This window comes from Micromys minutus, assembly GCF_963924665.1.
Source record: "Micromys minutus genome assembly, chromosome: 24".
NCBI classification, from domain to species: Eukaryota; Metazoa; Chordata; class Mammalia; order Rodentia; family Muridae; genus Micromys; species Micromys minutus.
In genome coordinates this window covers 24,142,853-24,158,149 of record NC_137959.1, presented here as the reverse complement: position 1 = coordinate 24,158,149, position 15,297 = coordinate 24,142,853, and the positions used below count along the sequence as shown (strand labels likewise).

Below are 15,297 nucleotides of genomic sequence, written 5' to 3'. Positions count from 1 at the left end.
CCTTATTCTTTTAAGATTTATTTTATTTTTTTTCCAAAGCAACAAAATGACAACTTCATTTTTGTTAAGTCCATCTAAAATTCAGCCTATATCAAGTTGTCAGGGTCTACCTGTCAATTTCATAAATTAATTTTTTCTGATATATTGAGAAATAAAAATTTTGTGAGTAAAAGAAGTTAACATGGCATTTCATGCCCAAATTCTTAAAGTTCCACTATTTAAGAGGCTGTGATAGATTGATTAAAAAGGTGAAGACAGCTTGGCCATGACTTTGAGTTCAGGTGAGTCTGATCTTATATAAAAACCTTTCCTCTCCCAAAAATAGAGCAAATAAAACTCCAATGTGATAAATAGGCTGTTAATAATCGCATTCAGAAGGCAGGCACAGGTAGGTTTCTGTGTGTTTGAGTTCAGCCTGTTCTATACCTCAAGACTTTGGGCTATCCATGGCTATATAATCCTGTCAATACAAAAGAATACATTACAAAATAAAAACTATATAAGAAGGTGAATAACAATTACTCTTGAAACCATATCAATCATTGTGCTTTCAGTGAAAATTAATTGACAGTGTAGTATCATATAAAAATTAAGAAAATTTATGTTCCCCAAAATAATAGAAGGTAATAAAAGAACATTTAAAGTCAAGAAAGTATGGTGCTCATATGGATATCCAGAATGAGTCAACTAAGATTGCAGATGACAGATATCTGTGTAGATTTGCATAAACAGTAATCATGACTATTTAGTTACCCAATATGTAACTACTTATGAACAAATGCTGCTCTTGTTGATTCTGTATAAATTTGCCATTGAGTCCAAGAGTAAGTGCCTTCATATAAATAGATAAAGCATGTAGCATCTGTCTATGACATCTTACATTTTCTTTCATCTCCTTGCTACCCCACTACCATTCTTCCCTGAGTGCAGAACTCAGACCTTGCAATATCCCAATATTTGTATGATCAAATCCTAACAAGTATTAAATGAAGCATGAATCTTAATAAAGAAATTCTCATAATACCAGTTTCTTGTATTTTCCATCATAGGAAAAACTCAGAGGATACCACAAAGGCTGTCTACCCTCCAGCCTTTGCACGTTAACTGACTTGATTATGGATACATTGAAATCCAGAAATGTGAAAATTAAAGTCTATAATTTTGAAGCTATTCATTCAACAGTATTTACTTATAGTATATTGGTGAACTGAAAAGAAAAACATCATTTTCTTAATTTTTTTAAAGATTGAATTCAGCTTGAGCAAGCCACATATTGCTTACAGAGTAATTCAAAGTGAAAGTAGACTTCCCAGCCAGCTATGTCCAGTGTTCTGAGTGCAATCATTGTTCACTCTTCCTCATGTCTGATATGCATGTTTCAGCTCATTTCTTGCTATTATAAATAATTTATTAGCTATTATGTGGAATTCCCAGCATTCACTGAAGTTGGAATTCACAAGCATGTCCCAGCAATGCGGGTGCATATGTTAGTAAGTGTTGATTTTAGGAGTCAAGGATATGGCTCAGGAACTTATTCAGTATATTAATTAGATGTTTTTCATTAGGCAGGACTGTATGAACGATTGGCAACAACATATTAACTTGTGGAAGATCTGATTTACCACACATCCTATAAATCAAAACCAAACAATATTGGGTACAAGTCAGAAATCTCTTCTGTGCTAATTAATTTTAGTAATTACTAATCAACTCCAATGTTAATAATTTAACATATGCAGTAAGCATAATGAGTGTTGGGGTCAAAATGTGATGTTTATTTGTTTCTGCTTTAATTTTGTCTGTAGAGTTTCGAGCTGAACCAATGTTTGCTGTGTCTTCTCTCATCTTTGAAGAGTGGCATAGTTAAGACATTGAATGAGACAGAATGCAGCTTGCACAATGTGATATTTCTAAATACTAAGAAAAATGTAAACAAGGAAACAAAAGAGTGTTTGGAATTCATATCTCTGCAAGAACTGAATGTTTTACTTGTGATTATTTGTTCATTTTGCTTGAAATGATTATAAGGACTGATTACAAGAGTACAAATAATCTGCCAAAAGGTAAAAGACCAGTTTGTCTTTCTTAAATTCTCAAAATAGATTCTTCCAAACCAAGTACATGAAAAGTGCCTAAGGAGCAAGTTAAAATTAAAATAACTGGAGTATTGGAAAGGGCATTGGGGAAATGATTATTTGCTACTCAAGGGGATAATTATATACACAAACCTTAGTTTTCCAGCTCTAAACACATTTTCCTCATGTCTTAGTTAGGGCTTTCCTGCTGTGAACAGACCCCATGACCAATGCAACTATTATAAGGACAGTGTTTAATTGGGGCTAGTATAACAGGTTCAGAGCTTCATTCTATTACCATTACAAAAGGTATATGGTACTGCCCAGGCAGGCATCGTATAGGAGGAGCTGAGAGTTTCGAATCTTCATCTGAAGGCAGCTAGAATACTGCCTTCGAGGCAGCAAGAATGTGGTTGTTGAAGACCATGCCAACAGTGACACACCTATCCCAAAAGGGCCACTTCCTGGACCAAGCATAAGGAATTTATCATTGGTCACTCCCTAGCCTCAATAGGCTCGGTCAAACGCATGTGTCTATGGTGGCAATATCTAAACATCGCATAATAAAAATAAATATTTAGTCTAATTTCAAAAGTCCTTATAGTAAATAGCAATCTCAACAATGCTAAAAGTACAACATTCAAGGTCTTTTCTGAGAATCTTCCAATCACTTAACTGTGATCTCAAAAGCAAGGCAGAAAACTAGATGGGCAAGCTTCAAACTCTGCATCTATATGTCTGATGTCAAAGCAGTCTTCAGATTTTCCTTTTCCATCTTTGTTGACAGAAACAAAGTTGTTTCTTCTGGGCTATTTCCATTTCCTGTTAATACCTATCCTCAGCAGACAGACCACAGCTCTGGCATCTCAAACATCTAGAAGCCTTCAAGGAAACTTCAATATAACAGCTTCTTGTTTCAATACCTAAAACCCATACTTGATCATCTAGGCTCCTCGAAAGGGCTGGTGCCGTTTCTCCAGCTCTATCCTCTGTAAGACTCTAAGCTCAGGTAAATATACTCCACTGCTCTTGCTGTTCTTGGTGACCATCTTATGGTACTGGCATCTCCCAATCTGCTGGGGTCTTCTGCTGCACCAGGGCTTCACCAACAAACAATCATATGTTGGGTTCATGGTGTCAAGCCTCATCTCCTTTGCATGACCGTTTCAGCTCTGGTCCACTAAGAACAACTGAGGCTGTCCCTTCCCCAATGGCCTTCCTTGGCCTCTCACATTGCCAAGCCTCATCTGTCTTCAAAACATGCCTCCAAAACTAGTACCACATGGGTGACTCTTACTCATCAAGTACAGCTGCAAGAGGCACAATTTCGGCTATCTTTACAACACAGCTTTTTTGTTCTCTCAGGAAACACTTCCCAGAAGGTTTTACCTCAGTCATGCTGGTCTTTTCTTAATCACCACTTACCCACTTTAGGCTGAGGCAGACTCTTCAGACAAGAACAAAAAAGTAGCCCCATTCCTCATCAAAATACCATAAAACCAATACTTAGGCCACATACTAAAATTCTCCACTTAAACCTCTTGAACTGGGTTCCCACAATTCAAATCAATCTCAGTAACAAAGTGTTCCACACTACTAAGATATCTCAAGCTAACCAGCATCACTTGTCCCACTAGTATCCTGCAGTCTATAGCCAAGGCCATGTGGCCAAAACTGCCAAGTTCTGCAGCTTGCTGGGGCTGGAACATAGCGCTATTACTGTACCTATTACAGTATCTCCAGCTTTCTGTGATTTTTCCCAATTATACAATCAAAAAGACCAAAGGCCTTATCTCTCTTTTTTCTAGTACACCCTATAAATTTTGTGTACATATAATAATTTTTTAGTATATATCTAAACGTTATGTTAGTGTATTAATGTCTAAATGATGAGACTATGTATACTAATATCCACATTTCAATGAATAGTAGTGAAGTGCTTCTAAGCAGCTTCTAGTGAACTCATATGTGTCTTATAGTAGCTGCAGTTGCAATTTGATGTCCTCTGATAAGCTTTATATAAATATCTCACACCTCCCAAATATCTCTGTTGTGCTTGCTGTGTAGAACCGTGTAGGATAAATGGGAGTGAACTTAGCACTCAAGGCTTTGCCAAGAAACTAGTAATGCAGAGTGATTAAAGCAGCATAGGTTAAAATATCTACTGACAAAAATTATATCTACCCCATCCCTTTATCTATAAGCACTAATTACAGATAAAAATGATAGAATGAATGCTACCTATTTAGCATGCTCTTCACCCTTATTTCCTGCCTCCCAGCTGCCTATGACACATGGTTTGTAAGATCAGGTTTTCCAGCACAGTATACTTATAGGAAAATCTGTCACAGGCTTTACTGCTGGGAAAGCAATGTAGGGAACTGCTGAGTAGGCACAAATTGAGAAAATTTTCTTCAATGGAAATTTCAACGTGTAACAGTATAGATTTTCTCTACATTACAGTATAAGTGTTCCTACATTGGAGTGGTACAACTCATCTGTGAATGTGGGAGAGAGAACCAGAGGGATGCTACAAGGTCTTTCTTCACTCACTCAGTGGAACATCAGGCAAGTTGCTCGGTCTTTTATACATTCTGAGAGTAACTACAAAAGGAGAGGAGGAAAAATATTAACCTTTGAAAATATTAAATCTGTTTCATTCAGTGTAAACATTGCTCTTTTCATTCAGTATTCACAACTGTGTTTCAAGATGCCACTCTAGTCTATGCATTATAGAGGAGGAAACTGAGCTGTCAAACGGTAACTTCTCAGATCTCAGATTGGAAAGGACACTGCAAGGTCATCGTCATGGCTTAATGGCAAGCAGGACTGGAGGATGTATGCTTCCCTCAGGACCACACTCTTACTAGAACAAAAAAGTGTCTTTCTTCATATCCTTAATGCCATAGACAAGGTTAAAAATAATGTGTGTATCTGTATGTATAGCTATGTGAGTAAACTGTGTGTGTATCTGTATGTATAGCTATGTGAGTAAACTGTGTGTGTATCTGTATGCATAGATATGTGAGTAAACTGTGAGTGTGCACATGTACACATGTACTTTCATTGTCTGTTACTGGGAACAAGGAAATACAGAAAAGGGAAAAGATGGTGAAGCAGTAGTAAAATGAGAGGTAATTTAATGCTTTTTTTTTTTTTTTTTTTTTTTTGGCTCTTTTCAGTTTATTGCATGAAGGAGTTACACTAGTCCAAGTTAAAAGCGGACCCCACATGATTACATTATACAAGCTGTGAGGTTTTTAAACTTGTGACAAGGGACAGAAGGGAAATTCTACTCATTGCAAGGAAATTCTCACTCAAGCTTCAGAGAGCCACAAGCACTTAAAACTCATGAACCTTCAGCTGATCGTCCTTAGCAAGGCCAATCTCTATCAGGAACTGGCATGTGTTCTTGCGCTGGTCACCCTGTAGCTGAATTACTTCTCCATATTCTAGATGTTCAATCACAGTACCATTGCAGGCAAATTTCTTCTTAAACGCCTTCACTAGTTTCTTTTTATCGTAATCATCAGCGATCCCTTGGACTGTTGTAAGGGTCTTCCTGCCGTTTGTTGAATTCTTATATGGATATAATCCTCAGTACCAGCAGGAAGCAAGTCATCACCCTTAGTTGCATCAGCAAAGGGGTAGAAAGAGTGGAGGTTCTGGATAGAGGACATACGATATGATTCCTTTTCCTCGGTGGAAAGGGCCTGCAGAAGGCTGCTGCCAGAGAAGGCAGGCGGGCAGGGGGGGTGGGGAGGGACGGAGCATCCGGAAGTGAGGGGGCTCGAGGGGGAAGCAGCTGAGTCCTTGGCGGCAGCTCAGTGACAGGGGGATTTAATGCTTTTTAAAGCATTTGATGGAACAAATAATTTATAAATAGAAATGGAAGGAAATAAAAATATGATTTTTCTCTCTTGAAAAGAGAATCTCCTTATCAGGTTTTGCTCCTATTTTATTAAACTTAAAATGTCCACTGAAATATTTAAGATGAGAAGTTTAAGAGTGGAGAATTCCACTTGTTTTACTGAGAAATCGTACAGAGATGCCATTAAGCTCATATAGGATTTTTATTTGACATATTATGTAACTGCTTAAATATAAAAGCAAACCAGTGATTAATTCTGAGGGGCATACGTCTATGAAAGTATAAACTACTTGATAAAATGCATCCTACTCAGATGAGAGGAAGCATTTTTTCAAAGGAGTAAAAGAAAATAAATTGCTTTAGATCTTGGTTTAGCTCAAGGTCCCAGTGGTCTTAAATTCAAGTTTGTTGTCACACATTCAGTTAGGTTTCCCAATGTACCATAATATTACCAAAAGCATCGTGTAAAGGCTAAGTAGTCTGACCACTTTAACAGTGGTGTGTGGGGGGTTTTATGAGACTGTGCTTTGTTTGTAGGATATTTACTTATTAGTAATATCCAATATTTGATTGGCTAGCCACTGAATTAAAGGGGTATTCTTGTCTCTTCCCCTCTAATCTCCTGTTCTGCAGTTCTAGGGCTGAAAACATAGGACACTGAACCCAACTTTTTATGTGGATTCTGGAGAATCAAACTCAGTTACTCAATTTTGTTTGGCAGGTAGTTTACTATGTCAGTGAAATTTTTAGCCCAGTATCTTATTTGAAATACGATCTAATTATTATTTATCTTCCAAAGAAGATTTTTGTTTGATCTGGTATGGTATTATAGCATTACTGGGCATACACCATTTTTATGTCAGGAATCTGGTGAAAAGCCATTTGAACAGAGTGTTCCTTTATTCGGAGCAGTTGACCTAGTATGAGCACAAGTTTAGTTGTTACTAGATATTTTGATTAATAGGATACCTGTCACAAAGAATTTCTGAATTCCAGAAACCGTTGGTCCTGTCAAGGCTTGATGCCACAGTCTAGGGAAATTTCAGGGAAGGGAGGCTGGAAGGGGTAAATGTGTGGGTGGGGGAACACCATCATAGAAGCAGGAAAAATGGGGATAGGATAGGAGGTTCATGGAGAGGAAACTGGGAAAGGGGTTAACATTTAAAATGTAAATAAAAATATATCCAATATAAAAATTAAAAAAAAATCAACCCTAAATTTTTAAAGTGTCAATTAAGGTTGAGAAATTCTTGACTTCTATCATTAAAAATGCTATCAGAGGGAGGGAAAGTGCTTGGGCCTGTGAAGATTTTATCCAGTGAGGACCTGATCCCCAGAGAAAGAAGATGCTAGAGGAATGAGACACAAGTTGGTGGGTGGGGGAAGAACCTTCTTCGAGGCAAGGGGATGGGAATAGGTGGGTTTGTGGATCTGAGATTGGGAATGCAGATGACATTTGAAATGCAAACAAATAAAAATATATCAAAAAATGCCAAAATATTTTGAGGCAAATGTTTGTGTTCTGTGCTATCTAGTAAATATAGATGTCTTCTCTTTCTATCAATTCATCACATGTTACTTCATTAGTACTTGTGATCTAATTTATACAGGTACATTAATGCTTACCTATGTAACACAAATTTCATGTTAGCAACAATATTTCGTTATTTTAAGATCTGAATAGAGTCCTTTCTGGCTCAGAAAAAGGGACATATGACCACCATCAGATGTCTGAGCTCCCAGAACAGACTCAAAGCATTCATTTGAACACACGGAGACAGAACAGGAAACACGCTGGAGTAGCTATTCTAATATAACATAAAATAGATTTCCACCAAATGTTATCAAAAAGGATAAGGAAGGACAAGTTTTACTCATCACAGAAAAAAAAAATATCAAGAGGAACTCTCAATCCTGAGCATCTATGCTCCAAATACAAGGGATTCCACATTCATAAAAGAAATCCTTCTAAAATTCAACACATATATTGTACCACATAAGAATAGAGAGAGAATTCAACACCCCATTACCATCAATAAACATGATGGAAGCAGAACTGAAAAGAGACACAGGGAAACTACCCAAGGTCATGTACAAACTGGAATTTAAAAAAAAAAAAAAAAACAAAAAACTTTCTGCTCCATGAGGTATCTCCTCCAAAACTTACATATACTTGGTCACAAAACAAGCCTCATCAGATAAAAGAAGATCGAAATAATTCCATGCATTCTATCAGATCACAATGAACTAAGGATGGTCTTTAATAACATAAACAACAAAAAGCACACATACACATGAAAGTTGAACAATGCTCTACTCAATGATAATGTGGTCAAGGAAGAAATAAAAAAAATAAGGATTTTTAAGAAATTAAATAAAATGAAAGCACCACATACTAAAACTTATGGGATGAAAGAAAAGCAGTACTAAGAGGAAAACTCACAGCTCTGAAGGCCTCCAAATAGAAAGTGGAGAGAGCATAGAGTAGAATCTTGATAGCGCAGCTGAAAGCTCAAGAATAAAAAGAAGCAGATACACCCAAGAGAGATAGATAGCAGGAAATAATCAAACTCAGAGCAGAAATCAAAAAATAGGAACAAAAGGAACTAAACAAAGAATCAACAAAACCAGGAGCTGGATCTTTAATAAAATAAGCAAGATCAATAAACCCTTAGCCAGACTAACTAGGACACTGAGAGAGTATCCAAATAACAAAATCAGAAATGAAAGTGGAGACATAACAACAGAAACTGAGGAAATACAAAAAATTATCTGATCCTACTACAAAGGCCTATACTCAAAAAAGGTAAAAAATCTAGAGAAATGGGCATATTTTGACAGAAACCTGGTACAAAGTTAAATCAGGATCAGATAAACAATCTAAATAGTCCCATAATTCCTAAAGATATAGGAGCAGTTATCAAAAACGTCCCAAGCAAAAAAAGCCCAGGATACAGATAGGTTCATTTCAGAATTCTATCAGACTTTCATAGAAGATCTAATACCCAAACTTTCCCAACTATTTCATAAATAGGAACAGAAGGAACACTACACAACTCATTCTTTGAAGCCACAATTATGCTCTTAACTAAACCACACAAAGACCCTGCAAAAAAAAAAAAAAAAAAAAGAGAACTCCAGACCAATTTTTCTCATTAACATTGATGCAAAAATACTCAATAAATATCTTGCAAACTGAATCCAAGAACACATCAAAACATTCATCCAACATCATCAAGTATGCTTCATCCCAGAAATGGAGAGATGATTTAATATATAGAGATCCATCAGTGTAATCTACCAAAATACAAACTCAAAACAAAAGCAAAACAAAACCCCACATGATCATCTCACTAGATGAATTTGACAAAATTCAACACCCGTTCATGTTAAAAGTTCTAGAAAGATTAGGAATCCAAGGCTCATACCTAAACATAGTAAAAAGCAATATACAGCAAACCAGTAGCCAAACTAAATGGAGAGAAAAATGAATCAATCCCACAAAAATCAGGGACTAGACAAGGCTGCACACTCTCACCCTACATATTCAATAGCATACTGGAATTCCTGGCCAAAGCAATTAGAGGACAAAAAGATGTCAAAGGGATACAAATTGAAAAGGAAGAAATCAAAATATCACTATTTGAAGATGATATGATAGTAGAATTAAGTGACCCCAAAAATTTCACCAGAGAACTTATACAGCTGATAAACAACTTCAACAAAGTGTCTACCTATAAAATTAACTCAAACAAATCAGTAGTCTTCTTCTACTCAAATGATAAGCATGCTGAGAAAGAAATTATTGAAAAGTTACCCTTCACAATAGTCACAAATAATATAAAATACTTGGTATGATCCTAAATAAGGAAGTGAAAATTATGTATGACTAGAACTTTAAATCTCTTAAAAAGGAAATTGAAGACTATCTCAGAAGCTGGAAAGATCTCCCATGCTCATGGATTGGAAGGATCAACATTGTAAAAATGGTCATCTTGCTAAAAGCAATCTATAGATTTAGTGCCATCAAAATTTCAACACAATTCTTCATACAGTTGGAAAGAGCAATCTGCAAATTTATCTGAAATAACAAAAAAAGAAACCTACAATAGTGAATTCTATTCTCAATAATAAAAGAACTTCCTAGGTAATCACCATCCCTGACTTCAAGATACATTGCAAAGAATTTTCATAAAAACTGCATGGCAATGGTACAAAGATAGACAGGTAGATCAATGGAACAGAATTGAAAAACCTGAAATGAATGCACACACCTATGATCACTTGATCTTGGACAAAGGAGCTTAAAACATTCAATGGAAAAAAAGAGAGCCTCTTCAACAAATTTTGTTGATTCAACTGGCAGTCAGCATACAGAAGAATGCTTATCTACTTATCTCCTTGTACTAAGCTCAAGTCCAAGTTGATCAAAGATCTCCACATAAAACAAGGTACACTTCAACTATTAGAAGAGAAAGTCCGGAAAAGTCAGAACACGTAGTCATGGAGAAAATTTCCTGAACAGAACAAAAAATGGATTTTGTCTTAAGAGCAACAATGGATAAATGAGATTTCATGAAATTGCAAAATTTCTGTAAGGCTAAGGACACTGTCAAGAAGACAAAATGTAGCCAACAGATTTGGAAAGTATTTTTACCAATTCTACATCTTATAGAAGGCTGATATACAATATATACAAAGAACTTAAGAAATTAGACTCCAGAGAATCAAGCAATCCTATTATAAAATGGGAACAAAGCTAAACAAGAAATTCTCAACTGAGGAATACTGAATGGCTGAAAATCACCGAAAGAAACGCTTGACATCCCTAGTAATCAGGCAAATGCAAATAAAAACAACCCTGAGATTCAATCTCACACATTCAGAATGGCAAAGATCAAAAACTCAGATGACAGCAGTTGCTGGCGAGGATGTGGAAAAGAGGAACACTCTTCCACTCTTGGTGAGGTTGTAACCTGGTACAACCACTCTGGAGATCAGTCTGGTGGTTCCTCAGAAAATTGGACATAGTCCTACCTGAAAACCCAACTCTTTCAGTCCTTTGTATATACCCCAAAGTTTCTCCCACATATAACAAGGACATATGCACCACCATGAATATAACAGCCTTATTTATAATAGCCAGAAGCTGGAAAGAACCTATATTTCCTTCAACAGAGGAATGAATACAGAAAGTGTGTTACGTTTATACAAAGAAGTACTATCATCTATTAGAAACAATGACTTCATGAAATTCCTAGGCAAATGGGTGGAACTACAGACTATCATCCTGAGTCAGGCAACCCAGTCACAAAGGAGCACAAATTTATGTACTCACTGGTAAATGGATTTTAGCCCAAGAAAGCTCTGAATATCCAAGAAACAATTCACCAATCTATGAACCCCCGAAAGAAGGAAGGCTAAAATAGAGATGCCTCAGTCTTTCTTACAAGGGAGAATAAAACCATCACATGAATAAATACAAGGTCAAATAGAGGAACAGGAAGAAAAGAAAAGATCATTCAGAGGCTGCCTCAAATGGGGATCTACTCCATTTGCAGCCACCAAACCAAAACAATATTGCTAATGCCAATAAGTAATTACTGGTAGGAGTGAGATAAAGATGCCTCCTCAGGGTCTCTGCCAGAGTCATGTAGATGCTGCTGAGTATGCTTCTAGCTAACCAGTGGACTGAACACCTCCCCCAAAGAAGGTGCTAAAGAAAGGACTGAAAGAGCTTAAAGTGTTTGAAACCTCTTTGGAAGAACAACAATATCAACAAACCAAACACTCCAAAACTCACATGGACTAAAACACCAACCACCGAGCAGACCACACATTGAAAGACCTAAGACTCCAGATGTAGATGTAGCTGAAGATAGCAGTGTCTGACATCATTGGGAGAAGAGGCCTTTGGTCCAGGGAGGGCTCATTTTCCATTGTAGGAGAATGCCAAGCTGATAGTGTGATGATAGTGATTAGGAGCAAGTGTACCTTTCTAAAGACAAGTGGAGGGGAAGGGAGAATGGGAGCAGGGTGGTGGAAAGTGATAACATTTCAAATGTAAATATAGAAATTATCTAATAAAAAAGAAAGATCTGCAATGGGAAAGAGGACACATTGAAAAGACATTGGACTGGGGCTGGAGAGATAGCTCAAAAGTTAAGAACACTGTTTATTCTTCTAGAGGGCTTTTGCATAATTCCTACCAACACTGTGGCAGTTCATAACCATGCTAGGATCTTATATCTTCTTTCTTGCTGGTGTATATGCAAATAGAACACTCATATAAATGCATACATTTTAAAAAGATAAAAAGACATGGTCTGTTGGAAAGAGCCCCTCTCAAGGCAGGATATCAGCCTGAATTATCTTTTGCTTTTATTCCAGTCCTAGGACTGAGTTGCAGGCATTTCCACAGAAGAAAGACATGTGCAGAAAGCTTAGCTAACAAATTGAAACAGGTCTAGATGAAAAGAGAAAGCAAGAATTAGGAGATGTGTCCAGGGAGGTGAGAGAATTGGTTCATGAGGACATTCGTGTGGATGAGGACACAGCCTGGGGCATATCTTTGATTCGAGTTCAACTGCCCTGTGGGGTGATTTTGATGCCTGCAGGTACTGTTTTTGGGTGTATGAAGCACAGTGTCAATGGAATGTAGTCCAGAGAGTTTCAGACTATGATAGAAGCTCTTTTCAAAGAAGGAAAGTCTGACTCTTATTGAAGAATCCTGATTCATTAGCTATGGGTTGGGGCCTGAGAAACTCCACTCCAGTAACCTCACCTTATTGATTCTGATTCTGAGGGTCATAAGAAGTCAAACACTGAAGTTAGCTAATGCCAAAGCAAAGAAAAGGCATGCCTCGCTTTTCTTCTCTCCCTTGGTAATGTCTATTCCAGTTTTAGGAAATATTGATAAATTATTTTTGAGTTTCTTAAGCTTAGTTTTGGAAAACTTTTTTTGTTTAACACTCCAGGAAATACTCAGATATAAATCTAACCTTGAAATAATTTGTAATTAACCTTTCTTTCCATTGCAAAGATAATCTTTTATTTTAATCTTAAAGAGTGTGGGTGTTTGATCTTCTAATTCCCTTCTTTTCTATTTTACCCAATAGCTATGAGTGTCTAGGCATACATTATTATCCTGAGGTGGACACTAGACATGCCTTTGGTTTCATTCAAGCTGAGAAACTCTAGGTCACTACCATATTTACATCCTTCAATCAGGAGTCCTGGAAGCCTTGTATTTGGGTCATGTCTACTATTAGGTATCTAGCCCCTGAGTTCCTATATTTATTCCTGCTTTCTGGGAATCGTGAAATGAGACCACAAAAGACTCTTCTGAACACTCTGTGCCCTAGTTGCAAGGTCTGCACTGAATTCTTAGCTGTCCCTCATCCCCCTTAGAACAACCCCACATGATGTCTTGTTTATTTTCCCCTCTTTCAAACTTATTTCCTCTAATTCTGACTAGAAATATCTGCCTCTTTTTCACCATGCTTGCCTTTTTCCTCATGTCCCCATTGCTATCCTGAGCCTAGAACCCAAGATCTTAGATTCCTTTATGATGTCACATTTCAACACATCCGTCAGATGTGTCAGTTCTGAACCACCCTTGGTGTTTTACCACCCAAGCAACTTTTGAACAGTCAGAATGAAGTAAAATTGAATTCTGTGCCATGTTACATTTAAAAGGGAATCAATTTTATGAATATAATCAACCAGAAATGTGTTTGCCAAACAGTTTTTTCTTATATTAAAATTTAATTCTGTAATAAGAACAGTAGAGACTGTGGTAGATTATCTGGCTAATTAAATCAGAAAAGAAAAAGCATGAAACTAAAGACCAGAGATATCTTTTCCTACAGAAAATTTGAATTTAATATTTCAATATCTCCAAAATAAAAATAAAATCTAGGTGAAGACATTAACTCTTAAAAAGGTTCAAATTCTCCCTGCCACTGACCAAAGGTAGTAGAAGAAAAAAATGGTTAGAATGTGGTAAAAATGGATCTCTTCAGCAATAGTTTTTTGGGAGCAAGTTCGATCTTCTATGGCAGAAGTTAATTAGTGTAGCAGACACCAAATACTATTCAGCAGCTACAGACCAGTCCTCTAGGCAAGCAGATACCAAGCAGTGGTAGTTCAATCCTGAAGAATTTGCCAGGCTTCACAGGAACCTTACAAGGAGTTCATGAGCCAGTTTCTTTCAGTGACAACATTACCACAAATTGAACTCAATGACGCTATGTAAGGAACATACAGCTGTGTCTTTAGGGAAAAATGACTAGTTAGAGAAAACCAAACCCATGGTCAGTTCTCATCTCTCACTATTTGTGGGGGTGAATTTACTAATTTCATGTGTTTGCTGTAACCAAACATTCTTTCACTTGTCTCTATTTTATGAAAACAGTCTTTCATATGTTTGTTTTAGTATGACATTCTTTCACTCCTGTTCCCAGTCAAACATCATTTGACATCATTAACTTTCAAAAGAAACTGGAAGTTTTCATTTCACTAATTAAAAAAAAAATGTTTGTTTCTAAACTGTCAGGTAAAAATAGGTATGGTATTTCTTTATTGCTAAGTTCACCTCAGTTTCCACTTTACTTATTTATAAAATACTTATCCTAATGTCTGCTATATGGTATGCTGGTTTGAATAATTTGTACCCCATGGATTCATATGCTTGAACACTTTTCGAATGAGAGTGGCACTATTAGGAATTGTGGCCACAACGAAGAAGGCGTGGCCTTGTTGGAGGAAGTGAGTCAGTATGGAGGCAGGGCTTTGAAGTTTTACATGCTAAAGCCATGCCTAGTATGAAACAAATCTCCTTCTGCTACTTTTAAATCCACATGTGGAACTCTTGGATTTCTTTGCACCAAGTCTGCCTGCTTGATGTGGTACTTCCTAGCATGAGGATAATGGACTAAAACTGAAACTGTAAGCCAACTCTAACTAAGTGCTTTCTTTTATAAGAATTGCTATACATTGTGGTTTCTCTCCTTCCCAATGGAATATGTAAGACATACTGCTTGTGAAATCTTCCCTGATATTTTTCTTCGCTGAATATTCAGTCATTCAGCAATTCTCCATCAATTTGGTCCTATTTCCCTATTCATTCTTTCAACATCTCCTATGCTTTTATACACTTTATGATGCTCTGAGGACATAAGCTTTACTTTATCAGTGATGAGAAGCATAATTAGAGTATTAATGTTCTAAAGTATACAAATGTTGACACTCATCATTCTGATACACAGAGCTATGAGTATTGCAATGTATTCACTATTTCATTATTTTTGCCTTACATAAAAGAACATTGAAAAATTCCTTTATACAAAT

At 36.7% G+C, this 15,297-nt stretch overlaps 1 pseudogene across 1 annotated transcript; it reads right to left on the bottom strand.

The window, feature by feature from the left end:
• Window positions 1-5,417: 5,417 nt before the first annotated feature.
• On the bottom strand, window positions 5,418-5,755 carry LOC308436037 (eukaryotic translation initiation factor 1-like; annotated as a pseudogene). The gene has a single exon. The product of its transcript is annotated as a eukaryotic translation initiation factor 1-like (transcript).
• Window positions 5,756-15,297: the final 9,542 nt, after the last annotated feature.